Here is a 12146-nt window from a genome sequence, read left to right on the forward strand (position 1 = left end):
TATGGTGGTGGAAGCCTGTAATCCTAGCTCCTCTGGAGGTTGTGATCAGGATAGGTTTGAGGCCTCAGCAAAAAGTTTGTAAATGCCCATATCAACCAATGGCTGGGCATTGGGTACTTGCCTGTCACCTCAGCTTCTCAGGGAAGCACAAATGGGATCATGGTCCAAATCTTCCCAGGTATAAAGCAAGACTCTATCTCAAAAATAACCAGCACAAAAAAGGACTGGCAGAGTGTCTTAAGTGGTAGAGTACCTGCCTAGTAAGCATGAGGCCCTGAGTTCAATGAGAGAAAGAAAGAAAGCTAGAAAGAGGGAAAGAGAGGGAGAGAAGGAAGGAAGGAAGAAAGGAAGGAAGGAAGGCAAGGAAACAAAGAAAGAAAGAAACAGAGTAAGGAAGGATGGAAAAGGGAAGAAAGACAAAGGGGAGGGAGAGGAAAGAATATAACAAAATCAGCCTAAGCCTAGAGTAACAGGACACTTTGGATGCCTAAAGGTAGGCTACAGGTGAGGTAGATAAGGAACACCAACACTTTGAGCACAATGGTCATCTAAAGCAAGGTCACATATATCTACCTGAAGCTTCAGGGAACCCCAACCAGCAGAGTCAGGCTACTCCTGGAGAGAATCCAAATAAAACAATCAGCCAAGTGGCTATGATGAAATGAAATGTCAGACACAATCAGAGTCAAAACCCTTAAATGGGACGCCACAATGGTTGCCTCTGAGGATGCTCAGCAGCAGGGACAGGAACTAGAACAGGGCATGTGTGGTGTGTGTCTTGGATGTTGTTAGTGGTATCAGTTGGAGTACAAGATAGACAGGCAGTGCTCAATGCTAATGGCTCTGAATATGCTCAGGTCTGCAAAGTAGGCAAAGGTCAACCCAGTGGTGAAGAAGCTGGGGATGAAAAAGGAAAAGAAATGCAAGATGATGGTAAGTATATAATAATGCAGGAGAAGAATTCCAGGCCAGCTAGTCATTTTTAGATAAAGAAGGTATTCCTGTATGTACAGAAGCACAGTAGCCATAGTACAATTTGTTTCTTGACAGCCCAACCAGGGCAAGAAGGGTCAGCAAGTCCAGGATCAGGGGTCTCCTTATGTACAGCCTGAGCTCTCTATATTTTGACAAAAGTCTCTGAATGATATTTAAATATTTGGTAGGCTCAACACTCCTATACACTGTTCTAGGCCATGTTATGGACCCAAGAGGCAGGAGATAAATCTGGGCAGGCTCTGAGGGGCAGTGGGTTCAGCATTCCTTCTGTCTTGGAACAGAGATTTCTTCTCAAGTTCAGGAAGTTAGAAGCCGCAGTTATGACTCATGTCACCACTGTTAGTGTATGGGAGGGTTCATTTAACAGGGAGAAAGGAGATCATGATGTGAACTCATAAAGGTAATATGACCTCTTGCTAGCACAGGTGTAATAATGGCCAAACTTCTTAGGCTAGAAATGTCTGAGAGAGTCAGCATTATGAGGACAGGAAGTCCTTTTCTCTTGTCTACTGTGTATACTTAGTGCCTATTTTCACTTGAGGCTCACAGTGAGTAGACATAAAATTTGTAATCAACAAATGAATGGGAGGCTAAGTATAGATGAAAATTTGAGTAAGCTGTTACTTTAAAACTTTTACATGAAATTAGTAATCAGAAAACTAGCATGTGTAGACATAAACAGAACTCATTTGTCACGATTCCTTCAGTGGTCAATGATGTCTCCAATCAAGGGAGGTCTAGTATATGGCTTTACTGAGCATCTAAATTCATACTCAAGGAAAATATTCAAAACTGAACTGAATTTCTTGGACTTTTGGGGAGTTTAAATAAGGTTTGGGAAAGGAAAGATATAAAAATGGCAATGGAGCCAATCATAGTGAGGTAGAATATCTAACGGGGATCTAATGGGAATTATTAAGTGATTTTCTGAGTTATTGATAGAAACTCATCCATTATCCTTCTTCCCCCAGGTGAATGGAATGGAACTTCCTTTCCTATGTAAAGCACTTGTGAAGAAGATTTATGAGGGAAGATGGTGGATACAGAAAATATGCCTACTCTTGTACCTTAGCTGGCTTAATGAAATGGAGGGAAACCATAATCTCTTTTATCACCTCTTGGGGCACCTTGGTTCTTTTGTTGATGACACTGAACACAATTTTCAGGACTATTTTTAAGTGCTTACCTTTTTTTCTTGTCTCCTTCATTGAACTCAAAGACCTGTTGTGCCTAGAGCTGTCTGGCTTTGTTGTGCACTATTGAACCCACAGTTTCTAGCAGGTGTCCATCAGAGAATCTAAGGCTTAAAGTACAAGAGATTTCCCTGAGATCACAAGGTCAAAGGCAGGTCAAATATCCTTGGTTTCCTGGATCCCTGTCCCACATTTACTTCTGTTGCATGGATTCACAATTCATTTCGTGAGAGGTCTTCCTGAGAAAAATCTTCATATGGAGCACTGAATTTTAGATATCACTACAGGCTATAGAGACTACTAGTTTCCCCCTGGTACCCATTCTCCTCTCTAGAGGAGATTTTGAGAGTTCTGAATCAGAGAAGAATGCCATTTCTCCATCCCATTGATGCTGGATGATAGCCTGAGACTAAGTGGTCACCAATAAGAAGTGGGTAGAGACCTTTCTGGGTTATAAGGTCAATAGAAGGAGTACAGACTCCTCTTCCCCTTCTCCCCCAGGTTGGAAGGCTGATGTGACTGGGAATTGTATAGGACCATGAGGATGAGGTCACTTCACTTTCCTATTTAAGTCACTATTCCTATTTATGGTCTCTATAGGTTCCTCTTTAGAGCATTAAATATTATAAATTTTAAAAACTTACAAATACCTGTGTGTTCCCACTTTTAACTTCCTTCCATTCTCAAGTCTTTTATGATGATAGTGAGAAATTATTCCAAAAAAGTGACAATACATAGGGAAGTGTTAACAAAAAGGAGATAAAATGAGAAACTGATGAAATCACATTGACACAAAGTCTCAGGAAATACAAACTATAGGGAGGCTGTAGGAAAAAATAAAATTTCTTCATTTTCCATCAGTGTAATATATGCTGTTCTCCACTATTCTGCATCCTGGGAGAGACATCTCTGTAACTCCTGTATACTTTCTCTTTCACTCTGGCCCCTGGTTTCAGGTAGTCAAAGCCACACATTGACAGGAGATGACATGGCAGAAGAACAATATAGTGTTTTTTTCTCCCTGGGTTTTTCTCTCTCTCCCTAAATGTGTGGCCCCTTTCTAGGTCCCTTTCCTAAATCACAAATATAACTTCAGCCTATTTACAGTTCTTATAACTTCTCTTAATCCCTTCAGGAAGGACAGTGGTAACAACTCTCCATTATAGTGTATCTTTCTAGGTTTGATCAGTCTGTTTCCCTTACCTGTCTCCACACCTTGTAAACAGTCTCTTCATTAAACCCTTCTCAACTACCTCTTTAGAGCCTTTGTTTTCTGCTGAGATGGGGTGCAGATACAAGAGATACAATGAAAAAAAAAACCTTTCAAATAGCAACAAAATCTGAGGAAAGCTAAGGATATTATTAACAATATGGAGGAGTAAGCTTCTCCAGTGTCTTGTCTCTTCTTAACCAGAGCTGAAGAACCATGACTGCATAACCAGAATGACTTCTGACTTCTTGTATCTCAGTCACTTGTGGGGCTGGAGGAAATGGACCAAGGTTCATTTGAAGTGACTAGCAGAGAGCAACCACAGACATTAGAGAGAGAAGAGAAGACAGTTGCAGATATCTGACAAGGACAGGAGGTAGGAAACAAGTTCCTGACCAACCTAGGCCCTTTCTTGCTGAGTAATAATGATTACCTCCTCCCACAGGAAATCATATGGGCTTTCAGATTCTTGTTAACACCAGATAAGACAGCCACTTCTGCAGGTCACTCTCTAGCTAGAGGACAAAAAGATCGTATTAAAGTCAAGGGCTCTGAAAAGAGCTTCTGGTTTTAAGGTAGCTCTGAGCTAGCTGACTTAACACTGAAGGGAAGGAAAGCAAAGTCTTATTGAACTATTTTATTTTCATGATTTTTCAATTTAGATCAAATTTCTCTCCTCAGCCAAGAGATAGGTCCTTTGGAAAGTTAGAAACTAATAAGGCCAGGGCTCATAGGGCTCCCAGCAGATGTGTAATCAGAAGATTCCTCTAGCTTGATTGAGCTGACTGGGAGAATCAGCTCCTTTTTCTTATGTGCCTTTTTTTCCCCTGTGTCCTCCTCTGGGTCAGCCCTTCTGATCTTCTGTCAGGGAACATAGGAAGAGAAGTTCAAGAATTTTAAGGATGAAAATTTTGGACAAATGGTTCTCTAATTTTCCTATTTGGAGTTTCAATTCCTATGAAGATCACATAAGTTCATTCAACAAACATTTATTAAATGTCTGCTTTGTGCATGGCACTGTCTTACACCCTGAGATAAGCACTGAACATGACTGACAAAAATTCCAGTTCTGGTTGGACTTAATGTTCTGGATACAAATGTATGCACCAGTTGCCAGGCTTGGCTTCATTGAGTGAAATTCAGTTTAATTTTCTATTTGATATGATTGTATTCAATTCTGTGTCAATGCTATTGCTTGGATTTTGGAAGTCCTCATTCCCAGGGAAGCATTGTTAAGAGGTGATGGAACCTTGACCATATGGGGCCTAATCAGAAATCTTTAGGTCATTGGCGTCATGCCCTTAAAGGGGATTTGGGACCCAGTTCCCTGCTCTCCGACTTTTGCTTCCTGGCTATGAACTGAGTGCCTTTGCTCAACTCTATGTTCCTATCATGATTTAGTGCCTCATCATTGGCCCTAAACAACAGGGTCAGTTGATCATTGACTGGAACCTTCAAAACTGAGCCAAAACACACCTTGTTTCTTTATGAATTGACCATCTCAATTACTTTATTACAGTACTTGAAAGCTGACTAATACTGGAAGTTGGTTCAGAAAAGTGGGTTACTATATCTATATATCTGATTATGTGGAGAAGCCTTTGGAATTTGTTTAGAGGAGGGATTTGGAATTTGAAGGAGCCAGATAAAGTCTAGAAAGCTGTAAACAGGACTTAATTGGCAAATCTGGTGAGGGCTCCGAAAATAAGAATGCTGGTAGGAATGTGGACTGTAAAGTCTATGCTAATATAGTAGTTCCACTATTATAAACACGTTCTCTATATAAATGTATATGTTTGCTTTTGTGTATATATTTTTCTTTTGATCTATCTTCTTCATTTGAGAGGAAACATGGTCTTTGCCTTTCTGAACCTGGCTTACTTTGCTTAACATGATGTCCTCCAATTCCATCTATTTACTTTCATACCATGTAATTTCATGCTTCCTAATGGCTGAGTAAAACTCCGTTGTGTGTGTATATATATATATGCTATATTTTCTTAATCTATTCAGCAGTTGTAGGGCATCTGGGTTGTTTCTAAAACTTGGCTATTATGAATAGTCCTGCAATAAGCATTAGTGTGCAAGTGTCTTTAATGTATCCTGACTTACATTCTTTCAGGTATATGCTCAGGAGTGATATCATTGGGTCATATGGTAGTTTTATTTATTTATTTTTTTAGGGAATCTCCATACTGCTTTCCATAATGGTTGTACTAATTTACATTCCCACCAACAGTATATAAAAGTTTTTGTTTTTCCACATCCTCACCAATATTAGTTGTGTTCTTGATGATAGCCATTCTAACCAGGGTGAAATGAAACCTTATTGTAGTTTTGATTTGCATTTCTTTTATGGCTGGAAAGTTGAGCACATCTACATATGTTTATTGGTCATTTGTACCTCTTCCTTTGAAAATTTCCTGTTCAATTTGTGTGTACATTTCTTCATTGGGTTCTTGATTCTTTGGGTGTTCACAGGTTTGTAGCTCTCTGTAGATTCAGGACATTAGTCCCTTATCAGATGAGTAGCTGGCATAGATTTTCTCCCATTCTGTCAATGGTCTCTTGAGTCTAGTGACTTTCTCTTGCTGTGCAGAAGCTTTTTAGTTAGATGAGATGCCATTTGTTCATCTTTTCTCTTACTTACTGAGCCATTGGAGTTCTATTTAGGAAGTTATCGCCTGTACCTATATGTTTCAGTGTATTTTTTGACTACTTCTGTAGATGTTTCAAAGTTTCAGGCCTTATGTTAAGGTCCTTAGTCTACTTTGAGTTGATGATTCTACAGGATGAGAGACATGGATCTAGTTTCAATTTTCTCATGCAGATATCCAGTTTTCCCAGCAACATTTGTTGAAGAGGTTGTCTCTTCTTCATCATATGTTTTGAGTGTCTTTATCAAAAATCAGGTGGGCTTGAACCTGTGTGGATTCATATCTGCATTTTCTATTCTATTCCATTGTTTTTTAGGTCTGTTTTGTGCCAGTACCATACTGTTTTTATTGCTGTGGCTCTGTACAATTGTTTGAACAATTGTGGAATTTTGATGAGGATTGCAGTAAGCATGTGCTTTTGGTACTATATGGCACTCAAGGGATGAGGGATAGGAAATGTGAATGACGAGAATCAACAATATTGAAATGCATTACATCTGCACAGGTAAAGGACATAATGGTAGGTACTGAAATCTGTTGAGTAATGGGGGATGGGAGGGACAGATACATAGAGGGTTGAAGTGACCAAAGTGAAGTATATTTGCAGCTGGGATACATCAAGAAACTCCTTTGAACATTGGCTTTGGAATTAATAACAAAAGACAGGACTGTAAAGTAGGTAAGATGTTGGAGGGAGGGTCCTTATGAGAGGGAAGAAGGTGAATGGAGATGAAGGTGAGGGGATACAGTTGATGATTTCATACACATGCAAGAAATAGAACTATGAAACTTCTTGTAATTGATTCAAGTGGAGTGGGGAGGGGTCTGCTGGAGAGATGGTGGGGACTATCTATCTAATGCACAATGTAAGGCTATTGGGAATTGACACAATGAAGTTCCCTGTACAATTAATATATGCTAATAAAAATGAAAAATGAAAAATAAAATGAATGAGAGCCAAGTGTGGTAGAGAATGCTTGTAAAAAAATGCTATGCTGATAAAGTTTCAGTTGTAAATGAAGACTTTGGAGGTGGACTACCGGCACTCTGGTTATACTTTGGCAAAGAATTCCGCTGCATTTTGTCAATGCCCTGATACATTGTGAGAGGCTACAACTAAAGGTTATATATTCAGCTGTAAATACACTACATTTTGGTCACTTCAACCCCCTCTGTTACTATCCCTTACCCCTCCCATCCCATCCCCCATTATTCAACAGCTTTCAGTACATATTATTATGTCCTCTACTTGCACAGATATAACTGGTCATGGAGGCTTCCACTGAGATTTCAAAGGAAAGACTCAGAGGCCAAGAAGTGTATTGTGGGTCAGAGTCCCTACAGGCAGCCACCAGTGGAGAAATGCATGAAGCTGTGGTAATGAGGATATAGCTGTAGAAGAGACCCCAGGAAGATAGGGGTACTAACATTGCAAAAAGCCTGACTAGAAAAGCTTCAGGCAGTTTGCAAATCCAGGCCAAGTGAGTGCCTACATGAACTACAACCAGCAAGGCTGAAGGAGCAGAGCTGTGCAAGCCCTTATGATCTGAAATTCCATAACAGTGTATCTGGCGGCTGAACATAGAGCTGAAGGATTTAAGGTTTGCCCTGCTGCGTTTTGGTCTTCCTTTTGGCTGGGAATCTCCTTTCTATTCTGATATTCCTCTCCTTTGCATGGAAATGTATACCTTCAGCCTAGTTCACCATTGTACCTTGGGAATATGTAACTTTCTTTTTATTTTTGCAGGGGCTCATAGTTGAGCTTGTCTTAAGTTTCAGAGGAGACTTTGAAACTGGACATTTTGAGTAATGTTAACAGATAAGACTTTGGGTATGGTTGTATGTGAAACAAGTATATTTTGAATAGTGAAATGCCCACGAACCTTTGGGACCTAATGAAAATATTATAATTTGGATCTTTAGGATCCTTCAGAGACCCACAGGCTAAAATCCTTATCCCCAGGGAGGTGCTATTTGGAGTTGATGTTATCTTTAAGAAGTGGGGCCTAATGGCAGTCTTTATGTCATTGGGGTGTTCCCTTGAAGGGAATTATGTGATACTGGTCCCTTCTCTCATTCCTTTGTTTCCTGGCAATGAGGTGAGTGGTTTTCTTCTAAAATGATGAACTGCCTTACCACAAGCCCAAAGCAATGTGGCAAATTGATCATGGACTGAAGTCTCTACAATTATAAGCATATATAAACCTTTTCTCATAAAGAGAAATGGAAAACTGGCTAACACAGTCAACAGTGTTTCTGCTATGAAAGATATACAGCCTTAATATTCATTTCTTTCCTGAAATTTGCACTATTATCAAACTCATGCCTCTTTCTTTACTCAGCTTCTCTCTAGAACTCAGAGGCACCCAGATTCCAAAGGTGGAAGGGAATTTGAGAACACATTACTTATGAGAAAACTGGGCCTTGGAGTAGCTGAAGCTGCATACCCATCAAAAGTATGTGCACAGCTAGAGTTGTGCACATAACTCTAGATTTATTCCTTCTGCTAAGTGCTGCCCTTTCCACCACATATCCATCACTTTGACTCCTTCACCAATGGTAGTTTTATTTGGAGGATGATATCACATTTTTCAGAAAAGGAAATGTGGTTTCAAGGGTTGGCTGGTCACTGCACAGGCTCCTACTACAGTAGGTTTTAAAACCAGCTCTAGAGTTGATTGGTTCTGAGGAACAATAGCAGTCAAACTGCTTCCTTGACTGACCTTGATGAACACATGAGCAAGGAGACTCTGCTATTTTAATCAAGATGACAGTTGTCTGCTAACATAATCTCTGCCTTGTTGTGTTTTCTCTGTGCTTCAGGCTATCTCTGTTTGCCTCTCTCTGATTCCCTTTGTTTTTGCTTTCTTTGACTCCCCACTCTATCTCTATATAATTTGATTTCAGGGTTTTTTTTTCTATCCTTGGTTCTCTGAATCACTCTTATCTCTCTGTTCTCTACTCCAGTCCTTCACAACACCATAAATGGATTGAGAAGATTATTTCTGACAGTCCTCATTAGGGTCCCAAGTTTTTCCCTAAGAGCTCATTCTAGGGGGCGAGGGCTCATAGAGGTGTGAAAATCATGGGGGAAACTGGAAGAGAAGGACTTTGAAAGTCTCTAGAGAGCTTCTGATGGAGCTCTCATGTCAGACATCTCTCTAAAATTTTCCTCAGGTCCAGAGTGTACAGCCGGTCCAACTTCAGTTAACAAACTTTATGGAATACCTATTATGTGCCAGGTGCTGCAATGGGGACTTAGCATGCTACTCTGTGAGCTCAGCTGTCAGTAGGCTTAAGGACAGCTGAATCCTGGGGACTCTGAGGCTCAGAAGAAGAAGGGTAGATATAATCCGAATTGTTGAACATAAGCCTTTTTTGGCACAAATAGAGAGATGAGGGACTATTTCACTTAGAAGCTGCTATTGTGGAGAACAAAGTCAAAGTCTTAGGCCTGTAAGGGGGCTACCACACTGGCCTGGGAGGTCAGCAAGCACCTCTTCATAGGTGGAGCTGCCTTGAGATATAAGGTAAAATCCTATCTTGGCTCTGTGGAGAATGGATAACAGACAGTGCAAGGTCAAAGATTCTGGTTTGAGGCAGATAGGACCAAGTGAGCATAGTAGCTCTGCCACACAGAGCTACTATGTATAACTGTCTATGTATAACAGTTATACTATGTATAACTGTCTAAGTTATAGAAGAAGGTAATTCAATTTAGGAGACTCGGTTCCCTCCTGTAGTATTGGCCCATAGCATTGACCAATGGAATGGTATAAGGAATTAAGTATTACATGTAGCAAGTGCTGTTGGTGCCAGACCCATATTATCTTTACCATTTCCTCCATACAGCCTTGCCTCATTTCTCAATCTGCATCCCAGGTACACACACACACACACACACACACACACACACACACACACACACACACAGAAAGCGAGAGAGAGAGGAGAGGAAGAGAGAGAGAGAGAGAGAGAGAGAGAGAGAGCCAGAACACATTTTTGTCACTCATAAGGAGACCCAGAAATGCACAGGAATTTGTATTTCCTAGGGGACCGAAATGTGTGTGAGTATAGATCTTCAGCTCCCTCAACCATCAGTACAGCTATAAACCATGGCTCACACTGTCTCCAGAATTCCTCCATTGACTGAACCACATCTGCTCCCTGTGGGACTTAGAGCTTCATACATAATCCTGGCTTTCTTCTCTTCCAGTTGCCAACTTTCTACACCCTTACTCATTTTTCCTAGAAAATTTTAGTAACAAACTGCTTCCATGATATTCTTAGCCTAGTCTCAACTTCTGGGGAATTTATCAATCGTTTTTAAACATAAGTGAGATTGAGATATGTCTTAAAGTATGTTTTAAGATTAAGACATACTTTAGTTGAGAGCAAATAACGTTGTATCTGGTAATAAGCTGGCAAATGCTCAAAAACTGGCTCCCCAAGCCCTATTTTGTTGTGTGTAGTGATTTTGATGGTAGAAAAACAACAGTTTTTAAGCTACCATCATGATGTCAGTTGCTTGCACAATTCTTGAAAATTTAACAATTAGCTCCTGAAAGTTACTATGCACTAACTTTAGAACTCCACTGAGAATGTCTTTTCATTGATTATATCTTAGAGATGACAAAATGAAGTAACTTGGGGCATGTATGTACATTTGGTACAGTGCTTGTAAATGCCCAATAACTTGAAGTTAATACTATCATAAAATAATGGTAAAAACCTGTCAAACTATTTACTCATGCAAGAAATATTTATAGAGCTCTAATGTGTTGTTACCTACTACTCCATAACTAATTACCACAAACTTAGTGGTTTAAAATAGCATACATTTATTGTCTGATGGCTTTTGAGGCTCAGGAATCTGAGAGTAGGGGATCATTCAATGTGAATATAAAAATCAAGGGTCATTAGAGTTACCTTTTAAGCTACATACCACTTATAAGCAACCTTATAGGACATTCAGAAACAAAAATCCTTCCTTTCATGAATGATATGTACCCCTTAGGGGCAGATTCCCAAAAAGTATCTTTCACTAAGTAGCAGGTATTCATAGCTGTCTGGAGGGAGCATCAATAGGGAAAGAATGGGCATGAGAGAGGTGATGTTTCAACGGGAGATTTGGTTACCCAGGTCATGCAGGAGAACAGAACGAAGAGGCGTGAGAGAGAGGGGAGAAGGGTAATCATAATGGCAGGCTGTGCCTTGCATTGTGAGTGTATTGATACTTCTTGAAAATCAGTTTATGACATTTATGTGGGTTAATACTTAGACTCCATTCAGTTCTCTTAGCCATATGTCTATCTTTGTAGCCAGTTCTGGAGATTTATACTGTCTTGACATGATGCAGTGCTTGAAATTTGTTTATTTCTTTCAAAATTGTTTGACTAGTATTACTGCTTGCATTTCCGTGCAAATTTTAAATACATTCTTTTGATTTCTACAAAAATGTCTTTTATTGTTTTTGTATGCTGGTTGTTTTTTCTGTTTTATTTTATGGGGATTATTTTTATGATGTTTGGTTGGTTTTGGTTTTATAAGATAAGGTCTCTCCTTATAGCACAGGGTGTACTGAAACTCATTCTGTATCCCAGGCTTGCTTTGAACTCGCCATCCTCCTGACCCAGCCTCCTCACTGCATGGCATGCACCATTTTTTTTTGTTTTATTTTTTGCATTCGATCTTTAGTTCTCTGGGGACTACAAACAGATTGACAGTATTAAATCTTCCAATCTATGAACATAGTAATTTCTTTAATTATATACAAAATCCTTAATTTGTTTTTCAGACTTGGATCAATCCTGTATATTGAGTGTTTCTTGAATAATGAAACAACATTGAATGCTTGAAATGAAACCCATTTGGTTGTGATCTATTATTCTTTTAATATGTTACTAATTTTGATATGCAAATGTTTCATAATGATTTTGAATCACTTCTCTTCAGAGACACTGAGTTGAAGTTTTGTTAACTTGAAATGCTGTTGTCTGGTTTTGATAATCATTCTAATAGTGGCTATTTGTAAAATGAATGTAAAAGTGTTTCTTATTCCTTGCCCTGAAAGATTTTGTGTAAGATTAG

This window comes from Castor canadensis, chromosome 1 (genome assembly GCF_047511655.1).
Source record: "Castor canadensis chromosome 1, mCasCan1.hap1v2, whole genome shotgun sequence".
NCBI classification, from domain to species: Eukaryota; Metazoa; Chordata; class Mammalia; order Rodentia; family Castoridae; genus Castor; species Castor canadensis.